The sequence below is a fragment of the Calonectris borealis genome, chromosome 6, assembly GCF_964195595.1.
Source record: "Calonectris borealis chromosome 6, bCalBor7.hap1.2, whole genome shotgun sequence".
Lineage (NCBI taxonomy): Eukaryota > Metazoa > Chordata > Aves > Procellariiformes > Procellariidae > Calonectris > Calonectris borealis.
Window position 1 is genome coordinate 78374 of NC_134317.1, and position 19952 is coordinate 98325.

Genomic DNA, 19952 nt, shown 5'->3' on the forward strand with positions numbered 1-19952 from the left:
ACCTGTGCCAGTGTTTCACCACCCTCAGCGTAAACAATTTCTTCCTTCTATCTAGTCTGAATCTACCCTCTTTTAGTTTAAAACCGTTCCCCCTTGTCCTGCCGCAACAGGTCCTGCTAAAAAGTCTGTCCCCATCTTTCTCATAAGCCCCCTTTAAGTACTGTTAGGCCCTGATAAGGTCTCCCTGAAGCCTTCTCTTCTCCAGGCTGAACAACCCCAACTCTCTCAGCCTTTCCTCACAGGAGAGGCGTTCCATCCCCTGACGGTTTTCGTGACCCTCCTCTGGACCCGCTCCAGCAGGTCCGTGCCTTTCTGCTGAGGGCTCCAGAGCTGGATGCAGTGCTGCAGGGGGGGTCTCACCGGAGCAGAGTGGATGCTGGATGAACTGGAAAATGAACTGGATTTGCAAGTTAGTATTTCCCTGTCTTATTTCTTATAAAAGACTTAGAAAAAAATGATACAAAACCCCCTGATTTTTTGGTTTTTTTTGTATCCCTTTTGGTCACTTTATTTTGCAAAGATTTTGATGGAACAATGTGAGCTCTCAAGGTAATAAAAGATTTTTCAGTACCTTAATTGCTACCATTACTAGTGGTGAGGCTGGTGTTTTTCCAGTCAAATAGAAACAAGTAACCTAAGTCTTTTCTAATGTAGAAGTATTTTATTACCTGACTGAAAAATTTAAAATGAGCTTATTTTTCATTCTTTCCAAGGGTCAAAATGACATCCTGGATATCTGGCCCAAACCACTTGCAGTTGAAAGCACTCTAGTACTTAGAATCAAACATTGGTTCTGAGTACAAGACAGAGCCATATATTTTAACTGTAAAATGGAATGATAATACCAGTATAGAGTGGACATAGTGAAGAATACTTTTTTATCTGTCTACTTTTAAAGGGTTAATAGTTTCATTGTTTAAAATGAACTGACATTTCTCATTTTTAGTGATTGGTTAATAAAAATACTATTTTTGTTCACACTCGGGGCTTTTAGATGGGAGAAGACATGAAAGAGATGCTGGAGGAGCTATAGAATTTGCAAGGTTGGAGTATAAGACATGGCTAAAATGGAGTTGGAGAATAAATCATAGACGACTTTATCTGTTAAGAAGAGCAGGAGTACCCTTTAACAGTTGACGACTGAAGAGAAATAAAGTAACTCGTAGCTAACTTTGTCTCTTTCACAGTGAGATGTGTGGTAAGAGGAGCGCGTTTTCTAGTAAGTGTATTTGGTAAGTTGTAACATAGGCTGATGCAGGGAAGATTTTTAGGCTTTGATAGTATGTGAGAAGTTGCAGTCTAGATTCTTTCCCATCCTTTGGAAGTTCTTATTTTGGTCCTTGTTCAGATCATCTGACTTCAAATCTGTGTTTTCTGCAAACAGTTACGGCTGTTCTTCTGGGTTTCATTTTGCATCTTTGCAAAGCTTTAGAAGAAAAGCTACCTACATACAGATTTTCAGCAATTAAACAGCATTTCTTGATGGAAGCAGCTTAGTGGTGAACACATCAATCCAGTTGCAAAGCTATTACATTTGTTTTATATTGTATATAAACTTATTTGTGCTTTTAAAGATTCCTTGGCCTTTTTTACTTCTAACCTCTTGCGTTATGGTGAGGAGAAGTAGATCCTCATTTGACTGCTCTAGGATGACATAATAAAACCAGGGGTGTAAGAGCATAAAGTCAGGAGTACTTAGACATGTTAGCTTGTATAAATAGTCGTCAGAGAGTGGTAGCATAACCTCTGCGATGCTGACAAATATTTGTGATGAGAATAAACCTCCTAAACACAGAGTAAATTCAGCAAAAAGGCTATGCTTTTAACTGGTTTACACTGTTACTACTTTTGAATGTAATGTTTTAAAACACAGATTGCCCATCAAAATTGAATGATGTGTTTGTTTTTTTATGAAAATTGACCTTTATATTTTTTAATTAATAGCATGCATTAAATGTTTCTACCCTTCATCAGAGGAATGACTAGTCCTACTAGCTACTAGCAAAAACTTTGTTACTTTGATGATAACTTTCTGCTGGTCCTCACTGTGTGTCAAATCTGTCTTAATGTATTTTATAATAATAAAATACATGCTTTGCAAACACTACTCCAGGATGTCTGTTAATGGAAGTATATAGTATGGTTTCTGGCCTCTAGTGAATACCACATAGCCTTTTAAAACACTTTCAAAGAGCCTTTGTGTTTGTTTAGGTGGATAAGAAGGACTGCCTAGAACAGACCATGTTACAAGATCAGAGTCTGGAAATGTTTAGGCGGGTTTTAACTTTACTCACCGGCCTTAGAGTGTAGCCCCACAAACAGCTGAATTGCTACAAATGGAGGGTTGTAAACCTGTGCTGCTAACCTGTGAGTAGGGGTGGAGAAGAGAGGAACCTCTTCAACTGGCCTTGCCTTGGGGGAGGTCATTACAGTGAACTCCACCTACGTAGTCCCATAGGAATTTTGGGTTTGACCTTCCAGACGTTTATGTATGGTACGTAAATGGTCCTAGTGACATCAGTATAATTATTCCAGTGTGTAAGGTTACATGTCTGTAAATATGGAGCTTACTTGATTTTGTTTCTGTTTTCTCCCAATTCAGCAATTAAGTTTATGAATGCATTGGTGGGTGCAACTAGTTAAAGAAATGCTAATGATAGGCTCAATAAGCATAGAAGAAAAGACAAAAGGAACTACAAAACAATACTCTGACATGGTATATTTTTTTTTTATGGCACTTAGACTGGAAGCCTGAAAAGAATGCAAAGGCTAACTATATTTGTAATTAATTCATCACACAAAGAAAGCAAAAGAAACAAGAATCCTATTTTTGTGGTACGCATGCTGCAGTTTGAATTTGCGTTTTTTAAAATTGAAAATTACAGCTTTAATGTTGCCTGGGGGAGAACAGCCAAATTTGAAAGCTAGGAACCCTTCTGATGTAATAGTTAATCACTTCGAATGCATCAGTAGCATCTCCTAACAACAGCTTCTGTTGAATAAGCATATTAAAACAAAGGAATTGTTAATACATTTTTAAAACCTTAGTAAGTTTTGCAGTAGTAAAACTGATTTGTTTGTGACCAATGGGAAAACAATAACTTTTAAAACATATTTTGATGTAGACTATAAAATACTATGTAGTTACCTAAAACTATTTTAAATTGTTGACTGAAGGCCAAATTAATATTTAGTTTAATGAGAAAGATATTGTTCGTATTTTGATGTCAAATATATCCCAGTTTGGATAGTTGACTGAAATTTGTGAAGAGAAGTAGTATGTGTTGGGGCCTGTATTCAGGTTGATTAAATTCTGTCCTGCTGAGCATTACGGAAAACAAAGATTACGTAACATTGTCCAAACATACACGCGTCTTTATTTTTCACAAGGTACTATGGTTTGGCTTATTAACAGCAAAAAATGTATTTAGAGTGGTTATTTAGAGTAGTTGTAATAATAATAGATATACTAGAATTTATTTTAAATGTTACAAGCAGAGAGATTGCATATGTACATAACAGCCAGTAAATTTGATAGTGAATTATCTAAATCCATTGTTTGTTTCCCCTTATAAAATCCTGTTATCTCCTGAGTGACAATATTGTTGTCTTGGAAAATGCATGAGTTCTTGACGCATAACATTCTGAGCAAAACAGCTTTTTGTTGTACCCATACTCATTCTTACCCCACACTCTTTTTTCAAGACCATTATTAGTAAATTTTGAGGTTAGAGAGGTACTGACCCAATCAAACATGTACAGAGCTTGGCCTCCAAGTTAATTAAGTACGGGTTAATAACATATTATAAGGAAATCATTGTCCTTATTACAGTTATTAGGTAGTTAGTCAAATTATAGCTTCAAAGGAATGCAGAGCATGGAGAACTCAGGACTAAATTATGCATTTGAACCTTAGGCCAGCTTTTACTGTTGAGACAGTTTGCTGCTAAAAGAAATTGTGTGTCATTGAAATTAAATGCCTTTCTGGAGATGGAAGGTTCCAGTTTTTAATGAAATTACCGAGTGTGGTGTAGTGAAATGATTAAAATCTGTATTCCGGGAATGTGGCGGACAAAAAAATCAATAAATGCTAGCAAACCTTTGCTGCTGGATGTGAATCCTGGGAATGAAATAAACCAGTACAAAAATAATAATTAAAAACATATCAGCACGTTAATGTATTTAGCATGAGTCTCATGAGACATCATCTTCACTAATTTTTAGCATACATTTTACTGTGTAATGAGAAGCTTTCTTTTCTCATATCCGTATTAGGCAGCATTTTTGCCCTTCCCCCAATGTTCCTGCATTGCAATCATTGTGCTTGCACTTATTATGTTACAAATGACCGAGGTAAGGCTGACATTCTCGTTGCATGCAAAAAGAGCTAGTCTGCCAAGCTTTTTTTTTTTCCTAATGAAGCAGCTTTGTGAAATCTCCCCATGTGTTAATACTAATGAAGATCCTCTAGCACAATTAAAATCACAGCCAGTGGCTGAAGAGGAAACGGAAAACAATAGCATCTTTCTACATATGCATATTTCTTTACGCTGAGATCAGCTTTATTTAGAAATAATGTTGATTTTTAAAATGCTTGTATGTAGCATTTAACAAGGTTAAAAAGCCGTACATGTTCTTGAATTCTGCAAGTATGATTTTTACTAGCTCATACTGAAATCACTTAGATTTTCTTCATTGCACTGTGGTGTAACTTTAAATGTATAGCGTTACGGTTTATAGGGAGCAGTCCTTTGGCTCTTGAAGTGTACTTTAACCCTGCCCGAGTTTGAGACTATGCCAAAGAAAGAAAAGAGGAGGATACCATGTGTGTAGTTTGAAGGGTTGGTGTAAAGAAGCACAGCTTTTAATTTTTTACAAATAACCGGTATAGGTTGTTTCAGGCAAGGCGCGAACATTGGTATTTAAAAGATGTACGGTATTTTTTTTTTTTTAATTCTTGTGTCAATAGCTGGTGAATTTTAATACTTCCCCATGACTTTAACTTAATTCCCCCGCCCTTGTTACCTGTTTTACTTGAATTTAATTTATCTAGTTCTTCCAGAGCATAAAAGTTGAAAGTTGCTTTCACTGTGAATTTCCGAGTTGCTAGGCTTCTTGAAAATGTCTCCTGTTTCGGAAATGGGTCGCCTTTTTTTTTTTTCTTCCCCTTCACTAGATGGCTATTTTTTGTATCACAGATTCTTTGTTGCTAGATTAATTTTTTTTTTTTTCCCCCGAACTTCATCTGCAGTGTAAGAATTAATTTAGATACTTAAGGTGGGCAACCGTGTTTCCCCCCCGATCGGTAAAGTCCTCATCAAAAAATGACCAAATGCAGGCTTGCATCCTTTTGTCGTTGGTTGAAAAACATGAACTGTTCGTAACTTTTTCTAAGCAAAAAATGACGGTACAGAGCGAGCGCAAAGACCGCGCCTGGGCAGGGCGCGCAGCTCGCTCCCTGCTCCCGCCGGAGCCGATAGGTCCCTTATTACCGGGGCTGGAGGGAGATAAACAATTCTCTCTTTTTCCCGTCTTGTTAACAGCAACTTGCATTGTTGGGGAGAGGCGAGCTGGGCTGGCTGACGTCACTGTCGGCCGGTGCGGCTGAATAAACCTCGAGGCGGGATCGGCTTCGCCCGGCGCGGCGCGAGGGGCACGGAGCGGCCGGCACTGCGCCCGCCGCGCGCGCGCACGCGCGCCCCCGCCCCCTCCCCGCGCCGCGTTAGGCTCTGGGGAGCGCGGGGGAGGGACGCCCTCCCGGCACACACGCCCCAGCCTTCAGCCACCTGAGAGGCGGCAGCGCGCTCCCGGGCTGTGGAGGTGAGTTGGAGCCGCTCCTCCCGCTCTGCGTCGCGAGCGGGGAGAGTTCTTCGAGAGAGGAGCGCCGGCGAGGCTGCAGCCTTTCGCCGCGCCGAGCGCGTGCTTGGGCTTCCTCGTTCGGGCCGCGTCTGCCTCGCTGACCGTTTCCCTGCCGGTGCGCGTCGCCTCTTTGTTGTGGTGGGCCGGCCGCCTCTCTGGGCGCGAGTGCGGGTCCTGCCGCGGGGCCCTGCCCGGGCCGGGCCGGGCTGCGGCCGGCAGGCGGAGGGGCCGCGGGGAGGTGAGTGCTGGGGAGCGGCCGGGGCCGGGGTGTCTCGAGACGGGACGGCCCGCGTCCCGAGCGATTTTAAACTTTACTCATGGCCGCGAGCCCGTCCCTCGGCCGGGCGGCGCCGGTCACGTCTCTGCCGGCGGTCGCCCGCAGCCTCTCGGGCGGCGCAGCGGCTGGCGGCGGCCGCCGGGGCGGCTCTTTTGTGTGGCGCGGCGCGGTGCGCTCCGCGCCGGCCCTCCCGCCCCTCTCGTCCCGCGCCTCTCTGGCCGCCGCTGCGCTGCCCCGCTCTCCTCGCCGGGCGCTGGCCGCCGGCTCGGGCTGTCAGGCCGGCCCGGGCGTGCCGGCCGGCAGTGCGCGGGCGCGGAGCGGCGTGAGGCGTTCGGCGGGGCCGCGCGGAGCGGCCGCTGGGGAGGGGGCGCGGGGAGCCGGCAGGCGCGTGCGCTGCCCCTCGGCGGGCGTCCCCTGGCCTCCGCCTGCCGTTGCGCTCCCGGACGCGGGTGCGTAGGTGTGCCGCGCTCCGCGGTGTGCGCTAGCAGGGCGGCGGGGCGTGGGGCGGGCCGGGAGCGGGCGCCGTTCCGCGCACCCGGCTCGCTGCGGGCCCCTCTGCCTTTATCTTTTGTGCGCGTTGCTTCCTTATAGAGAGAAACGAGCAGCTGCAGCCCTGGGCCGAGTTGTTGAAATTTATCCCTTTGTGTATATTACAATATCCTCCATTTTTCTGCCCTCTAAACAACGAGCCTCTCGCCATCTTGGGCAAATTTTTATTCCCAAGTCTGTCCGTCTCTTCTAGGAGGCAATGAGTAGAAATCCTGAAAGTCCTTTTGGATAAGACAAAGTTTAGGAAATGTTACGGGGACAGACAGTGACGTCATGTAAAGTTTAAGGGGAATTTTTCCAAGAGTGTGCTTTCCCCCGGAATTCCTGATCTAACGTGTTGTAAACCGCACTTTAAAGAGAGAGGTTCCTAGTTGAGACTGCGCGTTCGGGGAACATTAAGAATATGCTTCTTTATCTGGTGTTTGGTTTTGTAACAGGTAGAGAAATAATTGTGCTTTTGGGTTATTCCCCCCCCCCCCCCTTTTTTTTTTGTCCTGGCCTTTAGTATTTAGTACGTAATGCTTGCTTAACTGTTTGGTTGTTTAAAAAAACAGTTCAAAAAACAGTTCCAAAGTTCTTATGTTAAATAACGAATCATCTGGAGATTTGCATTATTTTTGTTTACAGAAGGTAGTAATCTGACCTGAAGTTTACACTTGGTACAGAATCTTCCCTGAGGAATAAATAGTTTCTACTTGGGATGAGGAACACGGAAATACACAGTTGTTCCATTTTTAAATTACAGATTTGGGGGGTATATTTGGAAGCAATAAATTTATTAAGCTATATTGTTAAAAGATTCTGCTTGGAAGGTACCTATGTATATGTTACATGTAGTTTGGGTTATGTTCCAGATAGTATATAATGTGGGTGGCAAAACGTAGTTACTATGCTAAACTCATTAAAAAAAAAAAACCTCTCTTTACCTCTAGCTATAAGCTCTGTGTCAGCTGTTGTGAAAAGGGAAACAATAAAAGGTACTGTTCTGTTAATTTACTTCTCAATTGCACATTTTTTTTTTTAAAATCTCATAAAAGTTTTTCTGGTCACATGATACGACTTAGTGAAACACAGGATACTTGATAAGGAATAACTACTGTAGGTAAAGTTCTGGTTTTCCATTCTTTTTCCTATGCTCATCTTACTTGCTGCATATTTACAGTCACACTAATGAGAACATGAAACTGCCTGTATTTAATTTGCATTTTCTTTGTCTTCAGGGTTGGGAAAAACATTGACAACAGTTAACATAGAAAGTAATAGCAATAGCTGGTAGTACATCAAGACTTTTTTCCTATCCAAGTCAGTATTGAATGATGTACCTAAAGTGTCCTTAAGGTTATGTTGGAACAAATGTCAGATACTTACTTCGAGAGGAGGTGTATGTGGTTTGGTGTTTGTGGGTTTTTTTTTTTTTTTTTTTTTTAAAATACATCAGAAAGTGTGGTTGAATTGAGTATGTGCCGGCTACGTGAATATTAGGTAGATGAAAATGTTTAAATAGTTGAAAGCATGTACAACAGATGGTTCTAAATTGTACATGCAACAAAGGTCTAGGAGATTTGACAGATTATAAATAGTGAGCAACAGAGGATACGTAGTTTCAGAACACGGTAGTGTACTTGACGTCTCATACCTATAATAAACTACGTACATGTTTTTGTCACAATGCTGCAGAATCAATAAACTACATAACATTAAAAAATGGTAGCCAAGGTAATTTTTGTAAAGTGTATAGAGGAAGCATTAGGAGTTGTTAAGGGATCTCTTTGATGTTCAAGAAGTTTTATGTTTACTTCAAGCAGAGGCTAGTTGTTTAATCATAGATGGTATGAATTCCTTGCAAGCAATGGAGTATTAATATCAGGTTGTGATGAAGTTCTTCATAAATAGAACTCTCTGGAGAGTAAAAAATGTTTCTTCAGAGGATCAGGCAATGCTCTGTTTTCATTACTGACCCAAGGTCTGTTCTGAATGGCACAAAATAAGGTTTTGTGACTAATGTATATTGAAAATAAACTAGAACTGTGGTATACTGGTATTTCTCATCCTAATTTTTTTTAACTAACTACCACTGTGCTGCGTTCCTTACAAGTCAGTGTTCCCACAAAAAGTAATTGTTTTTAAGATTCGTTCTTGTAGATTATTGTAGATTGGCAATAACACTGTAAAATTATTTGCATAGTGTTAGGGGAAGGATAACTAAATACATGCTTTGTACCTTTTGGTGTGAAATAGTTGCTTTTCATGAACATGTAATAAGATGCTTTTCATTTTCAAAAGATAAATTAGCAATATTTTTATATTATGGTGGGAATAAGCATTGCTTGACCACTGCAGTATATTTGTTTAATCTTTATACTGACCTTACCATAAGAAGAAAGTGCTACAACACTGAATTTTTTGTCTTTTTGGGAGACACTGAAAATGCAAATAAGAAAATAATGGCAGTCTTTCTTTCTAGGTCCTGTTGCCCTTCTTCTTGTTTTCTTTGTTTGCATGTTTGGTATAGAACTGCAGCGTAAAGGAGCAGATGTTTTGCAAAACATCCTGATGTGTTGCTTTTTCTTATGGGAGTGCATAACTGTTCCTTCTGATGCATCGGCTTGACAGCTGGTTGATTTCATGGAACTGCTAAGAAGCCATTAGTGGTGTCATTGAATTGAAACAGAACAGTCACTCCCAGCTTGAACTGCAATTGTTAATGTCTTTGTTGCTACTTTTCTGTTCCTACACAAGATGTGGAATATCACAGTTGCAAAGAAAAGGAAGTTTGTGCTCTCTGTCTCGTCTCCCTGAATTAGGGAAAGGAGGCATTAGTACTTGACTGCTTCTAGTTTTATAATATTCTTATAATGGCATATTTGGGATTAAGAGATCTTAGCTGTTGGGAAGTAGACTTGGCACAAGCAAAAATGCAATTTGCTGCACGCACAAACCCTAACACCCCTGGTCCCCCCCAACCTCCCCCCCCACCCCAGTCCCTAATGCGGGTATCTTTAAATAAAACCAAATAGGTGTTGGTTTTTTTTTTTTTTTTTTTTTTTTAAAATCAGCAAGCTTTATTCTAATAGAAGATTACGGAAGAGTGGTATTGTGTGTTTTCATCACTTAAATAATTTGGCCCAATTAAGATTCCCAAAGTCTACCAGTTTTCTCCAAAGTGTGGTTCAACTTTTGAGTTACTTTTGTTTTACTACAGTACATTCGGTTAATTATGTCATACCACATTATAAACTAGTTTGTGATTGTAAATTGCCATCAGAAGAAACACTGACACAGGTGTCAAGGACAGCAGTGGGTTTTGTGATTGTTGGATAGTTTACAACATCCTGAACATTGACAAAATGTGGTGAGCATGTGTTGGTCAACATATTTTAAAGAAATTGGAAGTTTGTGATAAAGATAACATTATGCAGAATTCAAAATTTAGGTGCAGGTGATCTTCCCCACCGCATCAAAGAAGGAAATGAAATGTCCTCTTTGTGACTGACATTTATGCTTTTTAAAAGTTTTTGGTTATACTGCTACATTTTTACTTTAAAACTATTTTTACTGTATTCTTTCTGTGTAATGGTAGAACAAAAGTGCATCTTTGTTTTGGTAGGGTGGTAGGGGTTTGGAGTTCTTCCCTGCTTACTCTTTACTGATGAGGAACAGAAACAAGGACACTGTATTAGTAACATGGAGAGAAAATAGATCCTCCCCCACCCCACTCCCCCAATTTTTGCCTGCTTATTTAAAAACAAAAAAAGGGGGAAGAAAAAAGCAACAAACAAATCAACAAGGAGTCACCAGATTTGCATAAGGAAAATAGTAGGTTCACGTTAATTTTTTTTATTTGTGTTTCTTAGTACTTTTATGAAGGTGAGAATGTGTTCGTTTCACTGTTAACACAGATGAGGACTGTCCTGCACAGAAGGATTTAGTCTTTTACCAACATCACACGAAGTCGATGATAGAGGTAGAAAGAAAAGCTGTCTTCACTAGCTTTAATCTGTAGCGTGCTGGGTAGATGTTACCTTGAAAACTGAAATGCACGGTTTGTTATTCTTCATAGAGTAATGCTACTTGAGTAGGTAAGGTGAGCGCACATAGTTGTTAAAAGAAATTGGGACCATGTTTTCATCCAGTCTCTGCAGAAGGGCCAAGCAAGATGCAGTATTTTTCTGCTACTTTGTTTCTTAATCATAAAATTTTAAGTTAAAAAAAAATACGTAGAACGTTTAATCCAATTAGCAGACAGTTTCACATATTAGCTGTGTTAAGTTCTTGCTTACTCTTTTATCTCTTTACTGCCCTATATTTACAGTTATATAATGCCATGGTCTTGAGCCGTTCCTTAAAAAGAAAAAATCAATATACTTTTAAAAGACCGATACAGAAGTTCCTTTGAGATTTTAAATGGAAATAAAACAAAAAAACTTACTAATTTTACAGTATCATTTCGATTTTTGTTTCTTTTTGGGGGGAGGGAGGGAGGGAGGAGAAGTTGTGATTTCTTTTATTGCAGTATTAGCATTTAATGAGACCACCAGGTGAAAGAAACACTCGCAGAGAGCGAGGAAGTCTTATGCTTGTTTCAGTTTTTTAATGTAGCAACAAGGAAAGGAGGATACAGGGTTTTTCCCTGCTTAGTTTAACAGAATGAATTCATGCATTTGACAAAATTCCTAGTACCAGTTTCTTCTCTTTATATGTGAATGTTTTTCAGATCCGTGGGGGAAAGACAAATACCAAAGAAAGTATACGTTTTTAAACCTTACCTAGTGAGAGATGATCTCTTAGACATAGTCTCTGAAAGTATAGACTTAAAAAAAGATGTGCTGGGCTTGTCAGTGACCGTTTCATTGTTTCAGAAGGATGATGCCTGTTGCCATTAAGGTGAAATCTCACTTATTGCCTTCCTACTCACACCCATCAGGGCCTCCTGAATGTCTTGTTTTCTATGTGTAAAGGACATAAGACTCTTTTCACTTGATGTAGGTCAGGCATTGTAAAAAGCTGGATGGGTTAAGCCTTGGTAGTTTGCAAAAAGAGATTGCAGAGATTTTTCTAGCCCCTGAGGGAGGAATCACACAAAACCTTAAAATTCAAACTATTAAAAATGTAAAGGCACCATCTGAAAAATTGGTCTACCTGATGGACTGTTTACATTAGTAATGGTCCCATTGAAATCAGTAGGACTGCTGAGTATAAAGACTTGTCTCAGGTAATGTTTGTGGTATAAAACCTTGGAAAAGAAGGTGCGTTTAGAAATAATGCAGTGACCGTCAGATAATGTTGTCTTCTTTTTGGAGCCTCACACAGAACTTGCTTTGCTCTGGAATTGTTGGAAGAGAGTATGAAGAATTTTAATTTTTGAATGAAGGAGAACCCTACCAGTGTTTTCTTGCAAATTACCGGAAGTGTAAGCTAGATTTTCTTTAGAATATTTATTAATTACGGTGATTTAAAGGCACAAAGTACTCTGCCTAGCTGTTCTTGAGCTTGAATCTCAGTCGTGAGACTGTTGGACGAGAAGCTAAAACTTTGAAATCTTCTAGGGAGTATTTTTTCCTTCACTTGGAATACGTAGCTAACTTTTTTGGATTGTGACCCTATTTATTAATTGATTTGTATTAATGAATTCACGTTTTTCTAACGCTGAAAGATTCTTTAATAAACAATGCATTGCATTTTATCAGATAATTATTTTAGAACAGTGGTGTGTGGTATCCAAATATAATCAGCAAAATCACCCTACAGCGCCCGCAGCCCTCAGTTTTTTCTTGTATAAAAGAAAACCAGTTTGACAAAAATTATTGCAGTGGTCCATCGGATATGTAAGGACATAATTGTGTGGATTTTGCCCCATTTTCTGTTCTTACGCTTTTCCACAAGCGTGCACTCATTAATCAAAGACACTGTAGTCCTGCTGAGGGCAGAGAGGTTCATCAAATTGGCAGCCAGTTTGATGTAAAGAACAGTGTACTGAAGCTCTTAACGTGCTAGGACATAAATAAATCTAAGGTCTTTGTATGCAAACCCTGGAGGTTAATACTGTATAATTCAATGTCTTGTCTTTGTTTTTATGATTGATGTTTTTAAGTGTTTGAAGCTTGATGCAAGCCTTCAAGCAGGTCAGGGCTGACCATCTGATTGGCTGAAGCAAAAAAGCATTAGCTTGGCAGAAGGGCTTTTGTCTATGCTGTGGAGATTTTTTTTTTTTCAATTTTTATTTTTTTGGCTCAGAGATCATTGCTGTATTGCCTAAGCTGTTATAGGAAAGTTCTAGAGATTGGCAACCCCTGCTGTGATAATGGACGTAGCGCCTGAAATGCCGATAGTTCGGTCGTATTTGTTCTGAAGCTTACTGCTATTTGTATCCTTAACAGAACTAACATGTAGAACAAGCAGAAACTACTGGGATTTCCCTGTAGAAATAGTGCTGGGATTTGGCTTTAACATGAATTGGTTGCATATTCATAATTTAAGAACAGCTGGTTACAGCAAGCACATAGTCATTTGGAAGCTATTATAAACCATTCTACTCACACATGGAGGCTGTGCTTGAGCTTTTTTTTATTGATCTACCTGCATTTGAAATCTGGTCACTGCAGCCACAGAGGCCTTTCGTTTTAGCTGTGCTTGCATCATAGGACAGCCTCAGTATGAAATATTTAATTTTAACTAAATGCTGAATGAAATGATGAACCGTGAGCTTTGAAGAAACAAAGTGTAAGAGTGAGCAGTGACATACATCTTAAATACAAAATCTTGTTATGTAAAGCAGCCTAAAAAAGTAACATCAACCAACCTTTGTGGTCCTTTGGTAGCTTTTGTTGTTCTGAATAAGAAATCTTTCTTAGATTTACCCAAGGTTACCTTGCTAAAACTGTAGTTGCTGAAATTTGTGGTTTTCGTGCATTGTATGCCCAGTGCTTTTGGAGGAAAACCCAGAAGTATAAAATGTTACACAAAATGATGGTGTAGTAAAGCCCGTTCTTGTAGTAAGCCCGTTCTTGCCAAGTATCCCATGGAAAAAATAATGGATGCATTAGAAATGACTGTACTTTTGCATGGGTAAGCTTATCTGATGTTATAATGTGAAAAAATGCATACTTGGAAATATTGGTTAGTAATGTATATAAGCTGTGTTAATAAAGTTGATATCCTCTTCCCCCCCTTTCAGTTTTGCTTTTCCAGGGTAGAAATAAAGTGAGGCATTTCCACTGGTTTATACACTTAGATTGATAACTTTTCTGTATGTTTGCTTGCCCTAGTGACTGGAACTTCTAAAAGGAGAACTATACTTTTGTCTATAAAAATAAGTTTTCCGAACATCCTTTGTTCCTGTGGGAATAAAAGGGAGCCCAAAATGCCCACTCTCACACATCTTTTGATCCAGTATGTTGTCAGTTACTACCTCCTAACCTGGCATGTAGATAGAAAGTATTGCTGAGGAAAGATATAAATAATTCTTACTTCATATGTACGGATCCAGGAAGATGGGAAGCCATTAAGGAAAGTTCCTCACTGTGTTAGTCAGTTAGTGAGTTAAAAATATCAGGCATACATGCCTGAAAAAGAGTCTAGTTTTTCAAGCTGTATCAGTTGATTTAATAAAAGATATTATCACTCTCTACAGCTGTGGTCTTTTCTAAGTAGTTGCAGCAATTTTAAAAAAGCTAAACCGTAAGAAATGCAAACCAGTATTTTTCCATTGCAGCTCTGATCATTTTTCATCCTTGGAGTTACCCTTAAGCACCTCACTGCTTCTTTTCAATGTTGATGAAAGAGCTAGATCAGAGATGATAAACCACTACAACTGTGTGGTTTAGGAGAAAAGTGAGGCAGAAGAATGCTCAATAGTTAAATCATTTGGGGACCCAACCTCTCAAACAGCTGTAATGCCAGAAACAAATTCTTTATAGCACAGTTGTAAGAGCTTTCAAAGCAAGGAGAATTCCTCTGTTTTTTTACTTACCAAGTCTAATATTAGAAACAATAGAGTCCCATTTTGGCTCTTTCAGGGACATTGCCTCAAGTGGGACTCTGAAGAAGTAAATGGATGCTTCCCTCCCCCCCTGGAAACACTGAATGGGAATAGTCTTCTTAGTAATAATTGACAATCAGACAACAGCAGACAGTGATTGAATTTTTTTCACCATATTGTCAATATAGACCACGTTAAAAAGCTACTGTCCCAAAGAAAGTCTGAGAAACTGGAAGAAAATTGAGATCCAAAGTCTTGATTAAAGGCAATGAAAGGGTGTAGATTATTGGAAAAAATCACAGTAATGCATTCCAGCAATGCTTTATCTTTCTGGCAACTTAGTAGAGAAAGCACTTGGATTTAGTCATACCTTGAATGTATCTGAGAAAGATTTGGAGGATAGGGTTTAAGCAAAGTGTGTGGATGTTTGAACACAAAATAGGGATGTCCCAAACTGCTAAGTCTTTGGATGGCATACTAGAGGCCTTCCATTTGGCAAGTTTGTTTGTTTTTCAGTTTGTTTGTTTTGTTTTGTTTTGTTTTTTAACTTGCCAACAGCTACCAAATAAAAAGAGTATTAAAGAGTTTGTGTAGTTTACTTGCTACTTAATGCATGTAAGAGTGTTTGGAGAAGTAAATTTTAGAAAAGAAAAGGCTTGAGGAAAGAATATATTCCTAAAATGACAGCAAACTGTTACTGAAGGTCCTTTATTGTTTGGCATTTAACTGTGGTATTATCACTACATTTTTGTGCGTTGTCACCTTTTCTTCTTTTCTAGAAGTGCTTTTCAAGCCTTATTTCCCCCCTACCCCCCCCCCCCCCCCCGCTTAAATGTGTAGCAAGTCACCTTCACTGAACCAAGCATATTTTTGAACAAGAGTGGGAAGTATTGATTCCATAGTTGAGCCTTTTCCAGAGGGTTAGTTTTGAAGTAGTTTTTTACGACTGCATGAAGAAGTGTGTTCATCATGCAAAGGAATAGTCAAAGGGCATGCTGGAAGGAAGGAACTGCCTCTTGCTTATTTTAGGGTAGAACTAATGTTAAGTGCACTAGTAAGTGCGATCAGTTATAAAATGCCCCTTTTCTCCTGGCATTAGGAACTAAAAGGAACAGATTACGCTAGGTAATTTCCCTTTAATTTGTATGTGATAAAGATACAGAGCAGCTTGGAATACTTTCCTGTTTTTTTGAGAGGTGTTTTCTATGTGTCAAGCTGTTTCTGATTATCTTTGAGGTAAATTTATAATCTTTAGACTCTTGCAGATGCCAGTAAATTTTCAGTGTTAACAATTATGATGTTATGGATACACAGCGTATTGCAAAGTTTATTGTGTTGATATAAGTGGTTTATACAGAGTAGCATTTAAATGTAGCCCACAGTCTTTTTGCAGTCATGGAAATGAATTATGTATTTTGAGAGATCTGTTAATACTGATTGATCCGTTAAAGTCTGTAAAGACTTTATAATAAACCAGGCATGTAGGGGGACAATCACTTTTTTTTTTTATTTCTTTGCCTCTAAATGCTTAATTTATATAATTATGGTAGTTTTGGTATCTTGCGAAGTGCTTAAAATAAATACACGAGCAGTCATCTTATGGAATGATCTGTATTATATGTTGCAGGAGACATTTGAAATGCAGATAAGTGGGATCTCTAACACACTTGGTAAAGCCGAGTTACTTTTTTTTTTGCTTCATACCTTGACCTCAACAGAACTGGCCTGCATTCTATTAATTTCATAAAACTTGGACTGAGGGAAGGGTTCATTCTTCAGTGTGCCTGTTGCTTCCAGCAGCATAGGCAATAATGTAGATAATTTGAGTGCTAGGATAGTTAGGTGATGTGTATAAATCTTCATGTTCATTATACTATGTTCTATTTATATACAGAATCTTATTCTTTAGTTTAGCAGCCCCTTACAAGTGTCTGTTTCCATATATAATTTGAGTGATTCATAACTCAATAAATAATTCGTAGTTTTCTGTAAAAGTTTGCTTAAAGTTTAAAGAGCTATTTGAGTGCCAAACTTCAAGTGTGATTCTTTATAATAGTCACTTCAGATTTTTTAGGAAAAAATCATATGCTAACTTCTGGGGGAGACCTATGACAGAGAAGGTGATCCAGAAATAGTAAATCAGTATTCTTGGCTGAAAATAGCACTGCAAGATGTAATATGTTGTTTAGCGAGAACTGCTGATTGTGGAAAGCTGTGGCAAACACTTAAACACACATTTTTTTCAGAGATGTTTCAGAAGAATGTTTGAGTTATACAGTATTTGATGTTTAGAAGCAAAAGTTGCATTTTATTATGTTAGGATTTAGTCAGCCTGGAGATGCACAGTGAGCCTTGTTTAAGTATAGCATTAGACAGATTGGTAGATAGTTCTTACCAGCCTAACAGAAATAAAGGAACAGTTTAGAGAAGTTACCTGTATTATTTAGTTATGTTACTTACAATCTCAGAATGTCAAGGGTAGAAACGAAGATTCAGCTGTCGTTTTGGATCTACAGTGATCTAGTACCGTGGTGAAAGGTTTCTCTGGCTTAGTAAGAAGGGATAGTTGCTGGTATGACTAATTGTCACATTATTTTCATTCATTTTTTTTAATTCTGAAGTTTGCGATGGTTTACTTGGAGAAAGAAGTAGGATGAGAAGTAAATGACTGGTACTTGTGGGTTGTTTGCCTGTCTTACTAGTCATGGAAGGACATTCACAGAATCAGTTAATGCCCGTTTTTCAGGTCAAAACTATTCAAACCTACACTGTTCCCCTGAAAAAAGGGCATAATGGGGCTTCCGTTTTGTGTCTCCCCAATTTTTTTGAAAAGACAGTTATTTCTTTTGCAGCTGGTGTGGTGATTGGGTCTGTCTAGCCCTGAGCTCATTGACTGTAACCTACCCCATTGCAGTATCATAATAAAAGTTAAGATATTACTTGTTTATTGAACATCCATATTAGTGTTTATAGAAAAATGCAAAACTGACTCTAAAACCTTGCGTTACGTAGGCAAAGGGGCATCACATTACTTTGTGTATATACCCAATTTTATAAGAAAATTTCACTTTCAGCATGAATTCACCAGATGCTTTATAGATTTTGGTTTACTGAGATTCTGACTTATATATAAGTTTTACTCTGAAAAAGCAGTGGCCACATGCAGATTAAAAGTAAGTTAAGACCTCACACTGGTTAAGACCTTTTGAACAGTGTTTATAAACAACGTACTTCAAATTCATGAGACTCATATTGATTTCTGCTACTGGGTAACTTGTCTTTACAACGAGTGATGTCAGATTTTTTGATGGCTTAGTTACAACGCAGCATCTTTTCTTTAATAGGATGTGATTTGAAAGGACCTTGTACAGTACAGGCCGAGTTTATCTGTTAACGAAAAAAAGTTTTACCATGGTGAAAAAACACCATGCTTATGAAAAGATCAAACTGAACTGGAAGAGTCTCAGGAAACTAAGTGGCTGCATGAAATTAATCACTGATGAATTTGAAGTAATGCACATGGAGCAGAGGGAAGCAGGGAGAATAAACATACACAGTGATGGGTTCTGAATTAATTACATGCCATCAGGTAGAAATATTGGAATCATAATGCATAGTTCTGTTAAAAACATCAGTTCAGCAGCAGACACAATGCAAGTTTGACACATTACTGGGAGAAAAACAGAAGAACAAACCAGAATAAATCTATATTAATTCAGGTCAGCCTGTCAAGTAGAATAAAAAGCAAAGAAAACTGAAAGGAATCATCAGTTTTGGAACACTTTCCATGTGAGATGAGAGTATATAGAAGTCTTCAGCTTGGGCTATGACCAAGTGCAATGAAGTCACGCTTGGAATAGTAAAGTAAATAGAAAACAATTTTTTGGCATTTCAGATGTGACTGAAATATAATATTGGAACTGAAATAACCCGGTGAAACAAAACCTAGTACTTTGTTAACACAAAACAAGAAGTAGTGCTTTTTACTTGATGCTGGGTTAAATTGTGGAATCATCCTTGGATGCTGTGGAGAGCAAAATTACAACACACTTAGAATTATTAGATCTATTAATGGAAGATGTGTTTATCGGTGGCTGCTGAACGTGGTGATTGAAATGCAGTGTTAGGTTGTTAAATCTTCATACTTCTGATTTCTGAGAGAAGGATATATATCTTTATTCTTTCTCAAAATTAATTATTACTTGTGTAGATGGAGCTTTATTCTGAATTAGTTGCTGTTAATTTTGTTTTTGTTAATATTTGATGTTTTCTGTCTTTGATAATTTGTGTAGATGGAACAATAAGGATGCCAAAAATACGAAAATTCTTCTAAGATTTAAATGAATATAGAGGTTTCTTCATGTTTTTATGTGAGGGATTGAAAAGTAATCATCTTTGGTTTGTGATTGTTCACCACAGTTTTTTCAGTCATCACTGATTATCCTGTCCTTCATTCTTGGTTCCTTACTGTGCTCTTTTTGCATTGAGTTTGTTAATGTGCATTCTTCCATTAACATAATGTAATAGAGAATAATTTTAAGGACTGTAATTTCAACCTTACAGATTTTTCCCATATCCCTTTCCTTCCCTGTCCCTGTGTGTGTATATTTAGTCTTCAGGTATATCACATGTGATATTTGTAAACTCAGTCTTTACCCCACCCCTGCCATTTAAGTATTTCTTTACCTTCTCTCCAGCTCTAGGAGATTAATTCTGGGGAAGAGGATATTTTTGTTCTGCTTCTTGAATAAATTCTCCTAACACCATTGCTGATACGATGAGCCTCATACGTTTCTAAAATAGTCTGGATCTCAAATATTGTCAAAATTGGAAGGGGAGGGTTGAAGATAGTACACTTCATACCTAGTCCTTAGTCCTAATGTATGTATTTTCCATGTATAAGAAAGAGTCTTGAACTAACTGCATGTTGCAGTGTCGCTTATATTAAGTATATATTGGTGTATGTAATCCTCTGTCAAGCTAGAAACATGGAGGGGGGGAAAGGATCCTTCTAGGTTGTAGGCCATAACCTATTGTTAGTTTCATCAGAGTGAAAAACAAACCAGAAGTTCGAGGATCAAAGGAGAAAAGCATTCAGAAGGAAAACTGCCCAGGAAATGGCAGAATTAAAGAACAATGCATAGACCAAAGGAATCCCTTATGTTTTGCCATATTCTACTGGCAGAGACATGATTAAAGTTTTGTCCAGTCAGCCTTATTCTGTTTTTTTCGTGAGACAGTGGCCAGCTATAGCTATGACTGGGTAGTACTTGCTGAGAATACTTCGGA

General features: G+C 38.8%; 1 protein-coding gene across 26 annotated transcripts in view; it reads left to right on the top strand.

The window, feature by feature from the left end:
• Positions 1 to 5637: 5637 nt before the first annotated feature.
• The window catches only part of BAZ2B (bromodomain adjacent to zinc finger domain 2B), a 162485-nt gene continuing 148170 nt past the window's right edge, over positions 5638 to 19952 (top strand). For 23 of the 26 annotated variants that reach the window (XR_012674018.1, XR_012674019.1, XM_075152564.1 and 20 more), the window contains exon 1: positions 5638 to 5820. The gene's annotated coding sequence lies outside the window, so the exon portion shown is untranslated. Of the gene's footprint in view, positions 5821 to 6009; positions 6098 to 19952 lie in introns of those variants that run through there. The other 3 variants (XM_075152565.1, XM_075152587.1, XM_075152567.1) reach the window with 2 other exon arrangements.